This window comes from Phodopus roborovskii, unplaced genomic scaffold (assembly GCF_943737965.1).
Source record: "Phodopus roborovskii unplaced genomic scaffold, PHOROB, whole genome shotgun sequence".
In the NCBI taxonomy this organism is placed as follows: domain Eukaryota; kingdom Metazoa; phylum Chordata; class Mammalia; order Rodentia; family Cricetidae; genus Phodopus; species Phodopus roborovskii.
This window is the reverse complement of record NW_026126540.1, coordinates 3,015,001-3,035,454: the sequence shown is the minus strand read 5'-3', so window position 1 is coordinate 3,035,454 and position 20,454 is coordinate 3,015,001. Positions and strand designations below refer to the sequence as shown.

The following is a 20,454-nucleotide window of genomic DNA, read 5'->3' as shown; positions in this document are numbered from 1 at the left end:
GCCAAAGATCCCCCTAAAAGGAGGTGGTTATAATAAATTCTAGTTTCTGCTTGCTGGATAGAGACTTCTGATAAGCCTGCAGGAACATGTTACCAAAAGCTAGACAGTGCATCATGTTAGCATCAGTGGGGAAATTGGATGGACATTCATTCTCCTGTGAGACCACAACATGAGGAGTTAAGAGCATCCTCCAGGTGTGTTCAACCTGCTAACATTGGGACATTCCACTGCAGTAAACAAAGTTTTGGACTGCATTCATAACTACCCTCAGGGCATGAAGCTCACAGTCCTAAGCTGGACACATCTGTAAGTCCTTTTTTCTCAGTCACTAAAACTCTCCAACCCACAGTACAAGTGTCCCTTTTTAAAACACACCACCTATAGTGAACCTGCCTCACACCCCCTTGATGCTCCTCACAGGAGATTGTTTCAGAGTGTCTCAAATGCCAAGAAAGACATCTTTGACAAGCCCAACCTGTACAGCACAATAATACCTGCTTGTGCCACACAAGGTCAGCTGCCTGGATGACAATGCCACCATCCCAGGGCAACAAAAGAAAAGACCGCAAGGATGAAAGGGCAAGCAGAACAGGTGAGTAGAGCTGGCATTCAGGATATCTGAGATGCACACAGTCCCACACATTGGTGTTTGTGTAGCAATCCTATGTAGCAGTACCAAGTGAAACAGGCATGGTGGCTCATACTTGTGATCCCAACACTCGGGAGGCTAAGACAGGGAGATTTCTGTGAGTGTGAGATCTGCTTGAGCTACAGAATGAGACCTTGTCTCAAAAAGGGATTGAGTGGAAAACAAAGCACAGTGGCATGCTGCCAAAAAGGACAGCCCCAAAATGCCAGCTATCACGAGGAGAAGGTAGGGCCTTGCAAAAGTGGTTGTGACTATCCCCAGCTCATCTCTCAGATGTGTGTATTTGCCTCTGCTTCTCTGGCTCCTCTGGCTCTTCACAAGGCATTATTAGCTTTGTGAGGAAAATATCAGTAAAGTATTCAAGAGAAGGACTTGGTATTATAAAGCAAGGATGATGCTGTGGGGCATGACCTATCTTCTCAAAAGTAGCTATAGGGATAGCAGCTGAATGAGGTGACTAGATAAAAACAAGGATGCTGGAAGACCACCTTCCTCCATGCCCTCTGTTGTTGTCAAGCAATAGCTACACAAACAACCAGCCCATCAACTCTTTCCAGTGAATCAGTTCAGCAAACATTTCCTATCACCCCATGTGACAGATCTGAGCATGCTGGCCCAAGTAAAAGGTAAAGTGTTCAGATGCTGAGTGACATCCTACTGCTATATTAGGCAACAGGTCCCAAGCTACACAAGATGTTTCAGGAAGGAGGCAAAGTCTGAGCTGGCCAGTAATCCTGAAGAGGATTAACAGTTAATGCACTTGGGATTTGCACAGTCTAATCAACTGTCTTAAAAGTACTTCTATGGTTTGTATGATTTAATGTAATTATAAAGTTAACTATACATACAGGAAAATACTAGAGAGAGGTGAAGAGCAATCTGAGCAAAGGTGAGGAAGAGACAAAACGTCACATTCAGGAAATGGTGAAGCACATGCAAGAAGAAGAAAAGGCCAGGGTGGGTTGGCATGGTGGGGTTGGCATGTTCTTCCTGGAGGCCTTATCTCGGGCTCCCATTCTGATATTGCTCCGCATGTCTGCTCTTCAAATCAGAAGTGCACACTTCTGGATTCTGCTCAGAAGTTCATTTGGCTCCCACTAGAAGACAGGTTGTAGTATATCACTACATCATGGATAAAAATCTAGAAGTCAACTTCTAGGGTAGTGTTATATTCCTACAAACATAAAAACCCAACTCCTACTTCATACAACTCCAGAATTCCCAAGTGAGGACCAGTACATTCACAAGAGGAAATCTGTCAGTGACACATCCAAGAAGCAAAAGGAAGACTTGAAAAACACAGGAGACCTAGCTGACATTTGAGAGTGATTATTGAAAGTTTACCGAGAACCTTCATCTATAGCGTTGTCCAGACTTGAACAAAAGTCTGCCTAGCCACAAGGAAACTGCTCATCCAGCTGGAAACTGGGAATTCAGTTACTGAGGAGAAATGAAGGACAATTGTTGGATATAACTGTCAGGTTCTTTTCATAATGATCTCATTAATCTCTTGCATCTGGAACCAATGGGCTTGGACTTAAATAGACTACAATGTTTTCAAGAGCAAGAGTTGGATTTTGCTGTGTGTAGTGCTTCATGGCATCCAGCACCTGCCAAGCATCCAGCAAATGATGTAGAAAAGAATTTATGAGCACCAAGTGAAACAAACAGATTCTTTTGTGTTTCTGGCCTCTTTTCCGTTATATCCTTTAAATAAGTATCCAGAGAAATGTATTTCATAGTGCCATCTTCATGGTCATAGTTGCCAGGATTTTATTTTGCTTCGTTGTTACCAGGAACTGGACCTAGGACCTTGTATAGGTCAGTCAAGTGTTCTACCACACAAATCCCCCATACACTGTAATTTTCATGCATACTTTGCTTCTGTTGTTAAAACCTTGCTAGTGTATATGTAGATTATTTTCATGACTGAACTGTACAAAAACAGTGTGGCTATGAGGCTGTAAAATTGATTAGATCCAGTATGTATAACAAAAACAAGAAGATTTTTAATTTTAGCACAGATGATTTGACAATTTTGTTTGTTTGTTTTAACAAAATATACTTCAAATTAACCAAAGAGAAATTTCGCTTTCGATGCAATAGCCCATAGCACAGTTGTTTTTACAACAATCAACAGTGTTTAATTCTAGATGTGTTTAGTATTCAGAAACATGGAATGGAGGGTTTGGGTTTTGTTTGTTGGTGTTTTATATTGTTTAAGTTGTACGGACAGGGATTGAACCCAGGGCCTTACATTTACTAGGCAAATACCAACCCAGTTCAGAATTTGGAAACATAATGTTTTAGATCCAAATTTGAGTTTTTTAAAAAGTATGGTGAGAGAGGGCCTGGAGATATAGCTTGGTGCTTAAGAACACTGGCTGCTTTTTCCAGGAGTTCTAAGTTCAATTCCCAGCAACCACATGGTAGCTAACAACCGTCTATAGTGGGATCTGATGCCCTGTTCTGGCATAAAGCTGTACATGCAGATAGAGCCCTCATATACATTAAATAAATAAAGTATGATGAGGGGGCTGAAGAGATAGCTCAGCAGTTAAGAGTATTGGTTGCTCTCCCAAAGGATGTGGGTTCATCTTGCAGTACCCACATGTTAGCTCACAGCCATCTAGAAGTACAGTTCCAGGGGATCTGAATCCCCCTTCTGGCCTCCAAGGGTATCAGGCACACAGGTGATACACAAACATACATGCAGGCAAAATACTCATACAAATAAAAAGAATTTTTTAAATAAGTATGAAGATAAAGTGACTGGTCTACATTTCTTCTATAATTACAAAATTCTTGTTGAAAGCAACTTCAGGAATGAAATTCCTAAAATATCTTCAACAATTTAGAATTGAAGCCAGACATGGTGATATAAACCTAGAATCCCAGCACTCAGGGTATACAAGCAGGAAGAACAAAAGTTCAAAGTTATCCTTAATTCCATAGCAAGTTTTAGGCCACCTGAGCTGTGTAAGACACTGCCCCCCCAAAATTAAATTTTAAAATAAAGTTAAGAATGCCAAATTGATTGAATGTCATACTAGCAGTTACTGATTTTAGTATAACATAACATAGTCTATTAACATGACCAATATATGTATGTATTTACAACCTTGATATTTAACTAATAGCATTGTGCATTGTGGAAAATGTACATTAGCATTATATTTGCATAATAATTACATATACATATACCATATAAACATTTATATATATGTATATATATAAGTAGACATATGAATATGTGTTTACATATATATTCTATTATTTATTTTATGTGTAACACAACCAATAAGGAAATCGTTTCCAATCCAGGCCTTTCTGAACATGAAGGGTTTGCTGGCTCAAATTTATTTCCAATAGTTACTAAAAACCAAACCAAAACAATTAAAATAAAATATTCCAACAATCAAATAAAAATACAATTGCAAGATGATCAATTTAAATCATGTAATAATGTCTTTTTCCAGAGAAACTGAAGACATTTATAGACATTATTTTCCTGAGAGAAAACACAGGCCGCACCTCTCCTGCTAGTGATTCTTGGCTGCTTATGCAATGCTGGACTGTTATCTGATATGTAGAGAATTTTATATTAACCACAAGGAAAAGGCTGAATCAATAATGTTGCTTAGAACAGACATGGCACTTCTCATCTTCCCAGTGCACTACCAGCACTGACAAATTAAGCCTCCCAGAGTCCCATGAGACTGGGCCAGAGTCACAGTCTGTGATCTAGGGAAGGGGAGACACAAAAGGCCAATCCACTGCCCTCAGCTTTTGGGGAGCATGGATCAGCACAGGACTGAGGCTAGGACTGGACCTCTGGAGTGAGCTGTGCACCACACCCAAGGGATGCAAAGCCTCCAGCCCTAGTCTCGCCCTGTCTTCAAAAAACAGTGGCCTTGGAGCTCAGGCGCCCTATTGTCTGTGGTAGCACAGAGGATGTGTTTTCAAGTCGAGGATCTATCAATCAACACATATCGATTTTCTTTAATTCTCTCCACAGAGCAAGCATTCTTGCTTCTGATGAGATTGTGTGATTTGAAAAATGTATCACCTATTTGTCAGGCATGTATAATTCATGAAGGCCCTTTCATTCAAGGTCTGTAGTCCAAAGCCAGCAATTTGTGAATTATTAACATGTTATTAGATATACCCTATTAAGATCTGTAGATACCCAGCCTCTTAGACAAAAACAAGAGGGAGACTACATAAATTTTCACTTGCATGATAGTTTTAGAGGGTTTTGATTTTAACACCATCCCATGAATAGCCTTCCACAATAAAACGATCAAAAAATTACCCCTGATTTTAAACGCATTAGTTTAAAACAAGTCTGCTGTAGATGGTCTCTCTTAGAATGAGTGTTTCCTTCCTATGTACAATTCCTGTCTGCACTTATGTACTCAACAGGAACTCTTAGGGATTAAATAATCTACTTTATAAGTAGGCAACTTAAAAATAGCCAATAGTACTTGATTCATGAGGCAACACACCCTTTTTATTATGTAGCATTAGTGCAAATATATGTTACATTTTAGTATGTTCAAAGACATGACGCAGGAACTTATATTAATCTAGTAAAGTAATACTTATTATAACTATAATTGTTTTACATATAGCAAAAGCAGAAGAATCATTGTCACCACTCCTAATGAGTGCCACCTAGGTTTATCTATGTGGTGAGCTACTTCTAATTTCAGGCTAGTAAGAGTTCATAAGTACACATTATTCATATGCCCTTGGAACCTGCCTAAAACTAGGGATCCAGCAGACAGTAAGGCCAACACTGATCCTAACAAGGGGGTCAAGGAAGGTTGCCTTGGGGAAGTACCTAGAGCCTAGAGCTGAAGGGAAATGGGCTTTCAGCTAGCTTGATCTTACTCAGGTCTTGTGAATGAAGGCACAGCCGCTGTGAATCCCTGTATGTAATGGCATTGTAGAGAGCCAGGTAGGCATCAGGCAGAGATCTAAGAACCCCATGGGAGACAACAGGGAATGGCCTGACAGGAGGGCCAGCTGGCTGGGGAAGAAGCCTGGGACTGGATGCTGCAAGGCTGCTGGCCACATTCGGGCCTGGGCTTCAGAAGATAGCAGGGGGACAGTAGAACAGTAGAGGTGTTAAAGCATGGGAAGAGGATAGAGCAAGAAAGGAGAAGCCTTGTGAAACAAATCATTATTTAAAAAAAAAAAAAAAGAAGAAGAAAAGGCCTGAGAGTCTGGCTTTTTCTCAAAATCTCTCTTGAATCAGAATTTGAGGTGGTGTTTTCAAATCGAGAAGGGTCACCTTCACAAACGCTCATGAAATGAGCTCAGTAGCTTTCTGCAATGCCACTGTGTCTCTGAGGTCACAGGGGAAACAGGAGAGCAAGAAAGAAGGAACCTGGTTATCAGTGAATGGATTAAACATTCCCAGTACACCAAACTGATGAAGAAACCCATTGTAAACACCCTCATGTCCACCACCATTTTATCAGTTGCAAGTAGTTTTTCTTCCAGCCTGGTCCCACCGCAGCGCCAGGCCCAGTTAACACACAGATACCCTGTATTTGATAGTATGTTGTTGGCCTGTTACTTGTTTCTTATGGGCTAGCTCTGTCTTAATTATTAAACTATTTCTATTAATCTAAGTATTTCCACGTGGTCTCATCTTACCAGAGAGTGGGCCAGGACCTCTGTTCTCTCCTCTCTCTACATGCTGACTCCTCCCTACTACTTCCTTGTATCCTCCTTGTCTCCTAGTCCCACCTATCTTGCTTTCCTATTGGCCAACAGTGCTTTATTCATTAACCAGTATGAGAAACATATTTACAGACTGACATCTCCCATCATTTATCCAACATTCTTATTCTGTAATACTTTTTTCTTTTGCTTGCTCAATTCATTTTAGAAATAAAACATTATAGACATACATTGACTCTTCTGTTTTTATTCTCTTTCTTAAGAGGTGAATATCTCTAAATTCCTATTTATCTCTCATGGACACTTATGTGTTTGCATAACATGTGTGGTCTTGTTTGTGTGTATAATTTTTTAATATTCCATCTTGTATTGGTGCAATGGTCCTGTCATATTGTTTCACAGCAGTAATTCACTACCTGTGGCTCTCACAATCTTTCTGCTCCTACTCAGTGTTGGTCCCAGAGCTCTTGGTGGAAGGGGTATGGTGCAGGTGCATCCCATTTAGGGCTGAGTGTTTCATGGTGACTTAGTCCCTGCATGTTGTATGCTGGTAACACTAGTAGATATTAAGCATCTTCTCCCCACTTTTCTCTGATAAAAAGCAACATTGCTATGAACATCCTAATGCACACATGTAAGAGACATGTATGTAAACTTTTAACACATTGGAGAAACATGCCTATTAAAGTTAATTAACAGTCTACTTGCTCACCATAAAAATAGTAAATGACATGTTTGGGTTTCAGAGAACACTTTGAAACTACTGTTCCTTTTTCAGGACATGATTGAGACTATAAAAAAAATCATCAAGATGGAAATAATGAGTTCACACAGAAGTCACCAGAACTTGAAGTTCTGGTTCAGTGGCTGGGACTCTGCAGGTCTGCAGGCTCTCATCTAAGCTTTAAGTCTGGTTGAAAGAGTTGAGTGTGTTTAATTTAAGATGTATGTCAAGGAGACCTAAATAGAAAGGAAATGAGACTAGATGTACTGAGGGAAGAAAAAAAATAAACCACCTTGACAGGTTCAGGTGTACATTCTTGGAAGAAGTTTCAAAACCCCAGGGGCATCCATCATCACTTCCACAACATAAGGTGCATGTGGAATAGCTCTTCAGAGTCTGAACTTTCTTTCTGTCCCCAAACTGACAATGTCAGGCCAGGCTTTGAGTCTGGTTGTCATTTACCCAGCACTACTGCTTTCCACAGTTCCTCTGTGGCAGTATCCTAACAGTCACCTTGTCAGAACTCACCCTCTGGCTAAGTGAAGTGAGTGGAGGTACCTGAACAGATCAGCAGCCCCCACCCCAGGGAGAAAGGCTTCACAGGAAGAGATGCCATGCAAGGTCCATCCTGCCCAAGCCAATGAAGACCGAGTCTTACATCTCACCAGCCATGGACTCCAAGAATTATTCTTTGTAACATCTGGAAGACCTTGTGAATTGAGCTCTCAGTTGCCATTGCTCCTGTAGCACAGACACACCACACAGCTTGTCTGTAGAATCAGAAAAACAGGTGTTTTTGGTTTATAGGGAAGTATCTTTTGTTTGTTTATTTGGTTGGTTTTGGTTTTGGGGTTTGTTTTTTGTTGTTGTTTTTTGTTTTGTTTTGTTTTGTTTGTATAGTTAACACACTAACAAATGTGTCTTTGGATAGTCCTGTCCTGGTGATATTTTCAATAGTCACCTGGTACAGTCTGGAGGTTGTAAATTGGCATGGAATTTTAAAGCAGGTTTTTCTTAATGCACACCAAAAATTAGTTGTGTATGGGGATGGTATTTCTGTTTGTTTGGTTTGGTTTGGTTTCTTTTTTTTTTTTTTCCATCTTCAGTTATCTCTGAAGCATTTTCTATGAAGATAATTATTCTGTTAACTAAATACCACTCTTTAATTGAAAAAAAAAAAACACTGCAGCTGTTTTGTTGACATTCTGGATGCTTCTAAGTAAATACAATTTTTTATAAAAATAAAAAATTTTCAAACTCTTTGTTTTTGTAACATGACACAGTAAAAGCTGGCCGACACATTTAACAGCAAACAGCAATAACAAAGATGCTTAACCAGCCATCATTAAACAATTCATATAAAATTATGAACAAAGAGATCAACCTCACAGACTAATCTTTTTCTTTGATACATTTATTTCACATTGTGCAGAACTCCTTTTCCAAGAAGAGTATGAAAAATTCATTGTGGAATCCACTGCTTTCACTTACCATTCTCAGGAATGCACATTTCATACCAAGTGAGTATGAAACAAAGGCATTCTGCGTTAGCATCAATGCCTCCATTACAGCTAGTGCCTGGAAAGGAAGGTGAAGGATTAAAGCAACAAAGAATCCCAGTACCCAAAATTGGAGTAAAATCTCAAGCTGTTTCCCCTTTTTAAACGCTATTTATTATTTGCCTATTTACTTATCTGTTGTTTATTAATAGGATCTAGGGATCAAATCCAAGGCCTGGTACATACTAGCCAAATATTCTACCACTGAGCTACATCCTCAGCTCACACTGCTTCTCTTCATGCCAATCTCTGATGGTAGTCTCCAACAGCCACTGTTGGAGGCAATCTGGTCATCATAAGAATCCAGTAGTAAAGTCCATTCAACTGTTGTGGGAGAAATAGTGTGACCCTCAGCAGAGCAAGTCTCCATTCCCTGCAGGCATATCTAAATGTTTGACATTGCAACATGGCATTGTCATCTACAAAGTTCATGCCAAGAACCACCCAATCAAGTTACCAAAAAAACATATTGCAAAAAAATAAAATCTCATAGTGTTTAAGTAAGTTTACAATTTTGTGTTGGTCCACATTCATAGCTATCATGGTGTACACAGCCCATGGGCCACAGATTAGACACCTATCACTAGACAATAACTAGGAGAAAGCAGCTGGCAACATGTGCAGACTAGGTCCCTGACTTTAATGCATAATTTAGTTGAGGAAAGAGACAAAAATTAATCAAAATATAAATAAGCAAATTTTTTGTTGGAAATGTGGAAAGTAAATAAGTTGATAAAGTCAGAAATTGCAGTAAAGATTGTTTCTGAGATAGTTTGAAGCCCTCCTGGTACATGACATTTTAGTTGAGATCCTAAGGATAAGATGAATTCAACCATGAAGAAAAGGCTGAGAATGTGTATTTGAAGCAGGGGAAAGGGGTTGCAAAGTTTCTGAGGAACGAAAGAGCATGGCTTATTCCAGGAGCAGATTGGCTTTCAAAGAAATGGTCTTGTGACTTGAATTCTAGGACCAACTCAGTATTGGAATATTTCAGACTGAGTCATCCAGAGGAGCTGGACTGACGAGAAACAAGATTTCTAACATGTTGAGGAGTGAGAGATGGGCATGTTTTTCCTACAAACTGATGCTGGGCAAAGTTCAACAAGATAGACCATACACACTGTACAAAAATGTTACATCTCAAAGTGAGGCCTATGTACCAAAGACATGAGCAAAGAGCCTGCCTCTTCTCTTAAAACCATCAGAGCCCTATTCTGCTTGGAATAGGCATCCAGATGAAGAACCTAATGACAAGGGTCTATAAAAATTCACTTTGCCTCCTGTACCACCCACATCTCTCACATGTCTCTGAACATTGACTCTACCATAAGGAGGCATATGTAAAGATGTACACAGGCCTGCATGTATGTGTCATCCTACAATAACTTGTAATCCACCTGACATACTGACTCCAGAATTAAGTCCATGCTGCTGTGGTAGAAGTAGTGTGACCCTCAGCAGGCAACTGATGTGGCTCTTGGCCATACAACTTAGGAGTGCAGAGAATGGAATAATGAAGTTGGCAACTGTAGTTATCTGTATTGGGCCCACATAGGACAAGCCCTTAAAACAATCAGTCAAAGAAGGAGGCGGAGCTCACAGGGCCATATCCTTTGACACCGAACTAGACTCTGGAAGAAAAGCGATCATTGTCATTAGTACCAGGCTCTAACCAGTACTTCCAAACTCTGCAGTCACACAGATGGCTCTGGTTAATCTTGTAGATACTAAAATAAAGTCAACAGCTCTGAGTGGAGGAGAGAGATCTGTGGGGAAGAGGAAGGATGCACGGAAGTGGTAAGGAGTTGAGTGTGGTCAGTAATATGTGAATTGTTTAAAGAAAAATTTTAATAAGATGGACAACACTTGGGGAATGACAGCCTGAGGTTGTCCTCTAGCATCCAGGTGTGTGTGCATACACATGATCATACACACATGCACACACCACACACACACACACACATGCACACACGCACACATACACATCCACACGCCCACACACACAGAAGATTCTGCGGGACAGGAATAGGAGGAAGTTAGATCTCAGTGCAGACCAATGGGCAGTGACACCTCTGAAGTCTCCAGGTGGTGCTGAGCAGCCAGTTTGTTATGAGTCCAGACGCAAAGGAATGAACAGAAAGCTGTCGCCAGGAATTAGGGGCTCTCTAGGAAAAGAGGTGTGAAGGACACATACTGTTTACAAAGTATTCTCCAGGAGTCACACATTCTCTTTCTTGAGTAAACTTACAATAAGGAAACTAGACAGAGGACCTCGGTGATTTCTCTCCAGACAGTGAGGTGGGTTTATGCATAGGAGTGATGTCAGCAAGGGCATCACTGCTGCTGGTGGATGCACATGTGACAGCTCAGGAGCATAAATTCAGTCTCTTACTCCAGACATCCTAATACATACAATTTCTTATAACATGCAAACTGAAAAGTGCAGTCCTCTGTGACAAACAAACAAAGCGAGCATGGCAGTAAACAGCACCGCAGGGTTAAAGACTATATCCCACAATTGCAATGAACTTCTGTGGAGAAGAAGGAAAATATCTCACTCAGGAGGTTTCATTACTTTTCCAGCAAACAAACCAGCCAGAAATTCAATTTCACAATGAGAAGAGCAAGTACAGACAGAGCCCTCCAACCCTTAACAGGAGTACAGCCCACCTGGCTAGCCTGCTTTATTCTTTCTGACTCTGTGGTAAGGACTTACAAATATTCCTCAACCTTGCCCCCTACTGCTGGAGGAAAGGATGAAGAGTAGCAAGCGCTTTTCATTCTCAAAATGTTTTTTCATCAACAGCCTTCCTTCCTCTTGAGAATCCTCATTAATTACTACTTCTCATTAAGTTCTGTGGCCTCCATATTGACTGGAGTGTTAACCAGGTTGACTCAAATTGCCCGAGGGTAGACACTCTTCCTCCTCACAATGCCCTGGACAAGATCACCTTGACAGTGAGTACATAGCTAGAAAGGAAGAAGACTTGGGACTAGCTAGGCCCTGGGACTCCATTGTTAGAGGTCACATTTGGGATCATGACGTCACAAACAATATAAAGGAGAGAAAGTAGAGACACATTGTGAACTTCTTTGTAAGAGAAGTTACTGGTATTGACTGGGTTTGCTGCTCTGTATCTTTTGCTAAAATATTCCCTCTTATGTTTTGAGAAAACTCCCCCTGACACACACACCTCTGCATAGGATTTGGCTATGTTGGAACATTCAACAAGGGCCTTGGCTGTTGCTGGCGACCCTACTGGGGCATCCACTGGGAGAGAGGGTAAGAAGATGCAGCACCAATGACTCAAACACTGAGAATCAGTGAGTAACAGAGCATGCTGCAGACTAGTTTATTAAGGACGTTAGACCTGCCTTTATGCCCCCTCCCAAGGTCCCATTGCTCAGGAGGTTGACTCTCCTGCATTGTCCTTTCCTCATCAGTGTCTCCGGTCAGGTGTCTCTTCAGTCTCTGGATGCAGAGTCAGGCTTGGCTCAGGGAGGAAGTGCCTGCTGTGCATGCTCATGCTACCTGAACAGAGCGACTGCGGGTTGGCTAGGCTGGCCGGCAGTTTCTCCTACACTTGACCAGCCAATGTATGCCATCCTAAGGCCAAGTAGTTTTTCCAGGACAGACATAAAGCTTGGGACAAGATAGTAGGTTGGCAGGGACTAATGTCAGGACTTTGTACTGAGACAGCTTCCTTGCTGGACTTTCACATGAAGAGATGGAAGAGTTCAGTCTGCAGCACATGGAGGAGACTTGGGGAAAGTGAAGCAAGACATGGCCCAAGCTGGGGCAGTTCTGGTAACACTGTGTGGGCTCCTGCTGCAGGCCTTGCCTAAAGCCAGCCACACCAAGGCGCGTGGCTTATAGGAGTAAGGATTATTATTTTGCTTGGTCTCTGACATGAGTTTTTCTCACCAGCAAGGAAGTCATTAGTCAGTGGACAAACCAAGAGAAGGGACTGTATCAAGGAGGGCCCGACTGTGGTATACAGTGATTAAAGGTTTCAGTTGAGCCAGCAGAGTCCACATTATAGCTAGACACCCTGGAGATCATCAGCAGATTTGGCAAGATCGGTTACTATGGTGATATCTTGTTTGTACAAATAAAGCCGCCTGTCTCTGAAGGTCAGAGAATGGAGCTTGCCACTAGCTAACAAAAGAGGTCTGGAGGTCTGTACAGATAGATAGGAAGTGAGCTAGCTGGGCGGAAACAGAAAATAAGCAGGGAGAAACAGGAAATCTCTCTCTCTTTTGTCTGCTGAGATGCTAAGGAGGTAAAGTGTGCAGTGGGTTGCTCCTTCTTCTCTTTGATCTCTCAGCATTTCCCTCTATATCTGACTCTGGTTTTTATTATCTGGACCAGTTAAGAACTCCATTTACAAGGTATAGCACAGTGGTGCTTGGAAATAAGATTCTCTAATACTGTGGACTGTTCCCCATGCCTGTGTATAATCACTACAGCTTCTAATCCATCCTGTGGAATAAGGGAGCACCCTGGATGGAGATCCAGGGGTCTACACTCCAGGTACAGCTCAGCTACTGACTGGCTCTATATATACTGGACAATCACTTGCTTAAGTTCTTGAGGTTTTACAGTTTCTGTGTTTGTCAAGTGGTTCCAGCTGTCTGGTCCCCAGGAAACCGCCCACTATAAAAGTCTCAGAATTTACTATTTCCAGCAATTTATACTGTTCAGAAACCAAGCAAGAGGAGCAGCCACCCAGGTCTTTCCAGTACTTGTTAGCATTCTCCCTGCACTGCTGAACTACATTCTCTTTGGCTCTATTTTATCCCACAGTGATCATTTTACCGAAGGCTACATCAGAGTGTGTGCAGCTTGTCCAGAGCTGGGGTGTACAGCCCTTGCCACTGGCCCCAAGGCTGAGCTCCTCTTATTTTACGCAGCCCACAGTTTCTCCACATGTCCTCTCTATTCTGGAGTGCCCTGCTGTACGTGTACTCATCACCACATTCACTAACAACTGAAGACAAGAGTGGCGAGCTCATGGTGTCTGTCCTGGAAGGAGAGAGCAGTTTTTACCCTAAGAAGGCAATGTTTGCCAAGTAACTGTCTTCTTAGCAGTTTTTTTTTTCTTAGTGTTGTTGCTGCTGTCTCTGTTGCTGCTGGTGCTGTTGTGGTTTTGATTTTTGTTTTTTGAGACAGGGTCTCAATGTACAGCACTGACTGGCTTGAAACTTGATATGTAGACCAGCCTGGCCTAGAAGACTCAAAGATCCTTCTGCCTCCTGAGCAGTAGGTATAAAGGTTTTGCCATCATTCTAAACTTACAGAGATTTTCTGAAGTCTTGAGCACACACTCTCCTTTTCTCTTTTGTTCATTGCTGGGCCACTGAATACTGGCTGTGAAACAAAACTTACAGTAAAAGTTAGGTGCCATTAAAATGCACCCTTCTCATCTAACTCAGCCAGGATCAGGAGAAGATAGCTTAACTTTTCAACAGGGCCATATATATCAGCTCTAACAATGAGGTTTTTATTTCCCTGAGTCAGCTTTAAAAATAATGTTGACTTTTATGGTGGATATGCTATATATCACCATATTTATGTCAAGACATATTGGCATGAAAACAAATCAATGGAAATATTAATACACAAGCCACGTGTTTAAATGAAGCCTTTGCATCTTCACAGTTTCCCCTCATATTTCACTATAGGGCCCTCAGAAACGGTTCCTCAGATGTGTTTTGCTGAACAGGAAATCAAGACTCATTTTCATCCTCCACAACTACTGGTTTTAATCAGCTTTGTATGTCACCACCTTCAAAGTTTTCCACTTTGTTCTTTTTCCATAAACATACATAACTGTCTTCACTCATTAATAGGAATATCACTTCAAATTTATGGTTTATGCTTAAACAAAGTATCTTCAAGCAAAGCCCTGGATGATATATTTTTAATAAATGAAACTATGTATCTGGAGACTGACTTCAACTATTATTTTCCATCCATACCTTATTTTACAGTCATATGTTTCAGAAATCAAGCCCATAATTTAGAAATGATTAAAGAAAAATGAGTTTGAAAAAAAAATGTGATCTTTCCACATGCCATTTCTTTTGGGTCCTTTCTGCCCTCTCAGGACATTCCAGGCACCAGAAGCTTACAAGCCCCTTCTGAGGGAACTGTGCTCCCAGAGCTGTGAGGCCTGAACATTCATTCACCAAGTGTGATCTGCTCCTAACTCTCTAAGTGTCATGGCCCCAGCCCCAGGTTCTATGAAGGACCACACAGGCAAACAATGGGAGTATTAATCCATGACTGTTAGTCCCCATTGTGTGAGTGACCTGGCTACTAGGACCAGTCACCATGTCCTGGGAGGACTTCTTGGGCTGTGTGCAGAGACTGACCCATCTCCAACAAGAGCAGAAGCCAAGGGATGCCCAGCAGGCTTGTCCAACATTTTGACATTGCAACACATCTAAAAAGTTCATGCTCTAGAAATACCCAATAGAGTTACAAAAAATAAAATAAAACCTCATAATGCTAAAGAAAGATTAAAATTTTGTGTTGAGCCACATTTCCAGAGGTCATAGGCTGTCATAACTGATGGAGGTAGGGAGACTCATGGGAGGTTAGGAGGAAGCAGAAACTGAACAGAGAAGCATGATGTAGAGAAATGAAGGGGTAAGACATGAGCAGAAGTCTGTCCAAACTCACTCCTCCCATAGTCAATTCATCACCCATTCAATCTCACTTGCCACATTCATCTGATGGAATCCACCCACTGGTCACTCATCTATCTCCTAGACTAGCATAATGCTCCCCCTTACTTCATTGAAGCAGCTCTCTGCCCTCAAACAGCAAGTCCTACCATGTTGTTGTGCTTTTCCTACACACAAGCAGGCACACAGAAAACTTAGAGATACTAAACCTATTAGGAGGATCAAACCAAACCTGCCTAAAGGGAAAAAGCTTTCACACACTAACACAGCAATCCTCAAAGTACACAGATCCTCAGGCTGTCTCAAAAATCACAAAGCACAAAGAAACAATAAGCTGAACTGTATTCACACTAAGAACGAGGCTGCGATTGTGGCCACACCTACAGGCAGGATTGACAGTCTAAGATCAGCCAGGACCATATGGCAAAATCCTGTTAGGAAATAAAATTAAGAACTTTTCTTTTTCTAAAAAAAATTAGATGTGGGCATCTAAGTATGAAATAGGAAAAACGTGACACAAATAGCTGGGAAGAATTTAACCTAAAATATATAAAGAACTGATTTATCAGTAGTCAAAAGACAGACAACAGAATAAAAAAAGTTAGAACACCCTAGAACAGAGAGAATCTCAGGCGTGGAAGATAAACTAGAGGAAATAGATTCATCGACCAAAGAAAATCGTAAATCCAACAAATAAATCATTAACACAAAACATCCAGGAAATGTGGGACACTGTGAAAAGGCCAAACCTAAGAATAATAGGCATAGAGGAAGGTGAGGAAGCCCAGCTCAAAGGTGCCAAAAACATATTCAACAAAATCATTGAGGAAAACTGTCCCAATCTGAAGAAGGACATGCCCATGGAAGTACAAGAAGCATACCAAACACCAAATAAACTGGACCAAAGAAAAAAGACCCCTCGACATATAATAATCAAAACACCTAGCATACAGAATAAAGAATAGTAAGAGCAGCAAAGGAAAAAGGACAGGTAACATATAAAGGCAGACCTATCAAAATTACGCCTGATTTCTCCATGGGAACTCTCAAGGCCAGAAGGTCCTGGATAGATGTTCTACAACTTCTAAGAGTCCATGGATGCCAGCCTAGGCTATTATACCCAGCAAAACTCTCAATCACTATAGATGGAGAAAACAAGATATTTAATGACAAAGCCAGATTTTCACAATACAGCCTAGTATTGGCACAAAAATAGACAGGTAAGCCAATGGAATCGAATCGAAAATCCTGGTATAAACCCACACACCTATGAACACCTGATTTAAAAAAAAAAAAAAAAAAACAGCTAAAAGAATACACTGGGGCAAGGAAAGCATCTTCAACAAATGGTGCTGGCACAATTGGATGATAGTGTGTAGAAGACTGCAGATAGACCCATGTCTGTCGCCATGCACAAAACTCAAGTCCAAATGGATCAAAGACCTCAACATAAATCCAGCCACACTGAACCTCTTAGAAGAGAAAGTAGGAGGTACCATTGAACAAATTGGTATAGGAGACTGCTTCCTGAACATAACTTCAGGAGCACAGACACTGAGATCAACAATTAATAAATGGGACCTCCTCAAACTTAGAAGCTTCTGTAAGGCAAAGGACACCGTGGACAAGACCAAACGGCAGCCCACAGACTGGGAAAATATTTTCACCAATCCTATATGTGACAAAGGACTGATGTTCAAAATATACAAAGAACTCAAGAAACTAGTCAACAAAACACCAAATAACCCTATTTAAAAAATGGGATACAAAGATTGAGTCTGGGTAGGAATAGAAGACAGGAGACAGAAAGAGAGAGAGAGAGAGAGAGAGAGAGAGAGAGAGAGAGAGAGAGGGAGAGAGAGAGAGAACGCAAAAGAGGGATTGGTTTGAAGAGAAAATTGAAAACAAAGAAATGTCTAGAGAACTACAAGACTGCCACCCACTAACAGTTTGAGCTTCCCTGGAAAGACTACCATAAATGCCCTTCCCAGATAGTGAGATCAACAACTAACTTATCCATGGAGATCTCATCTAGTACCTGTTGGAAACAGGAGCAAACACCCATAACTAAACACTGAGCCGAACTAGAACCCAGATGCAGAGAGAGAGGACAAGACCAGGTTGCAGCAACACATAGAGACAGCTGACCTGAACAAGGAGGAGCTAACGAGCCCCCAGACTGATAGGTGGGAATCCAGCATGTGACTGACTCAGGCCCCTGAATATGGGTCTCAGCCAGAAGGACTGAGCAGTCTAAGGGACCTTAGACAGTGGAGCCAGGATGTATCCCTGGTGCACAAAAGGACCTTGTGGACACTTCCCCCATTGATGGATACTCCCTTAACCTAGAGGCAGGAGAGAAGTCCTAGTCCCTACTTCAAATGACCTGACAGACCTGCATGACCCCACCTGGATGGCATTGCCCTACATATGGAATTGGGGTGAGGGGATGGGAGGGTAGGGTGGTCAGGATGCATGTGAGAGGGCAGAGAGAGTAAGAGGGAGGGAAAGAGGGAGGGAGAGGGTACTGGGATCAACATGTAAAATAATAATAATAATAATAATAATAATAATAATAATAAAAGAACACCCTATACCAAAGGTCTAGGTCTGGGTGAACAGAAGCTTTTCCTCTCCCAAAAGGAAATAATTTGTGAAGATGACACCTCAAGGGATAGTTGTAAAACAAGGCTCAGGACAAAACTGTGTCTTCTCTCCCCAAGCCCCTCTGTATATGCAGGATATTCCCTGCATCAGCTGTTATGGACCTATCTGAGGAACTTACATCCCTAAAAGACAGAAAGAGATGTATAGATGTCCCTATGGAGTGTGAGCCTGACCATCAGGAGAAAGTAGCTTGGGGACTACTATATTTCTCTTCCTGTCCCTTATCAGCAGTAGACAGTAGCATGGGGACCACTGTTTTCCTCTTCCTGCCCCTCACTAACTGGGGGCAGTAACATGGGGACCACTGAGCTGGCCCAGATTCTCAGAGGACAGTCCATTAGAGTTGGGCACTCTGTTGCCCTTGTGGGGACCACCTCAGTGTTACACCTCATATTGACTCTCTCTGTGGGCATGTTGTTCCTCATGCTCCATCTGGTCCCTCAAAAAATAGTAGCATAGGTGGTCAGTGTTCTGCTTCCTGGGTGACCCAAGCTAAGACAACACCATTTGGCCCCCTCCTTGACAAAGTGAGTCTTCACAGTGAATAAGCTTTGGGGTATCCATGCTATTTGCTTTTGCATTACAAGTTACTAGAAGTGCTCTCTGCCTTGGGGTAAGGAGGATGGGGGAAGGGATCCTTGCTCTCTGTGGCCTTGAACAACTTTACCTCAGGCTTTACAACCTATTTCCTCTTTTGCCCCATACCAAACCAATCTTTATTTCTTCATACACAGCACCTGAAATTCAGGCATGATATATAGAAAGATCTTTGATGCTAAATAAAAAGGAAAGAAGAAAATTTTTCTCATACATAACCTCTTAGGGTTCTACATCTACAATGATAGAGCTTCCATGACCAGAGTGACGTTGCAATGTTGAGTTTTTGTTATTGCTGTTGTTTGATTTTGTTTCTTTACATCTTACACTGAAGCTAAAATTTCTGACTTGGGAGTTCAATTTGGAGGTATCCCCACTCCTACAGTGGATCAACAGGAGTATTACGCCTGATTTTCTTGGGCAATAGCAGCTCCAGAAACTTCCTTGCTATCACAACACAATGTTTCCCATTCACCCCCACGCCTACACTAACTTGAATCTGCCTGTTATGTCACATCCTTGTCAACAGAAAGCAAAACTCTAAAACTACTACACAAATTCACTATTGAAATTAAGTATTCACTGTATCAGATGGTCTCTGAAATTATTTAAGAATGCAATTTGCTGTTGTTGTTAAAACATACATATTCTCAGATTCCCTCATTTCAGAACAATTCAGATGCTGAATCAAGGTCTGAATACAGAGCAAGCATGAACCCATACTGTAAAAATATAATACAAAATTATTAAAAAGCTAGCATCAGTATTTAACTCTTAAGACTCCAAGTAAACTATAAAAGTGCATAGCAGGTAACTATGTAGACCTTCTATTTAATCATTTCCTAAAACCATGCACTCAGTTGTTTCCCCTTTGTCTGAGAGGCACACATTCCAAAGCACACACCCAGTGGAAACCTGATTCTGTGTTTAGTACTGACCCCTACCTACATGTACTATGCTCCTTCCTATACAGACATAAATAGGATGAAGTTTAACTTATAAATGGAGCACAGGAAGGGACTAATAGCAGTAACTAGCAACAGAACTAAACAATTATAACAATATATTGAAAATATGTGCTTTGGGGGGCATTATTGAGTAAAATGAGAGCTACTTTGACATGAGAACTTTAGTACTATGACAGTGCATCTGATAACCTAAATGATTAGCAAGTGAGTAAGGGGCAGGTAGCTTATGCAGAGTGTATACACCTGACAGAGCAGGTTCATGGGATGGAACAGTACATCAGGAGAACTCACGATGCTGCTCTGAATGGCACACAATTTGAAAGTTGGGAACTATGCATTGCTGAAATTTTCCATTTAATATTTTGAACTGTAGCTGGCTTCATACAACTATAATCTCACAAAGAAAGAACTGTGTTCTTTTTAGTTGTTCTTCTGACTTGAGATTCTGTTGTACCTAATGAAGGCAGTATATACAGTGAAGGGGGTGACTTGCAATTTCGTTTCCAAACTTTGCTTGAGGGACTATTGTGATGGAAGGAGGTAAGAAAATGTTTGCCTGAAATCTGGGTTTGTGAAAAGAAGTTAAAGTTTGCCCTGAATCAATTGCCCTACAAGACACAGTTCCACTGAGCCTCTCTGAACCTTAGACTCTTGGCTGTACAATGAAGGGACTAGACCTGTCCATGCATACCTCCTAGAATGTTCTGTACAGCAGTCACCCACGATAAAGGGCTGCTCTTAGCGAACTGTAACTCTTCTTTCTTTGTGTGAAACCAACATAGTAACTGTGGATGCCTTGATAAGTGAATGGATGATTGGTAGGAGTATTTGGGGGCAGGGGTCCTCAATGAATTGTGTCTTCACTACAGCTGTGGACAGAAGCCCAACTTGGATTCAGGTTTT

The 20,454-nt window shown here is 41.4% G+C and overlaps 1 pseudogene; it reads left to right on the top strand.

Moving 5' to 3' along the window:
- The first annotated feature begins 531 nt into the window (after positions 1-531).
- Positions 532-20,454, top strand: part of LOC127232888 (P2Y purinoceptor 3-like) — a 24,730-nt pseudogene continuing 4,807 nt past the window's right edge.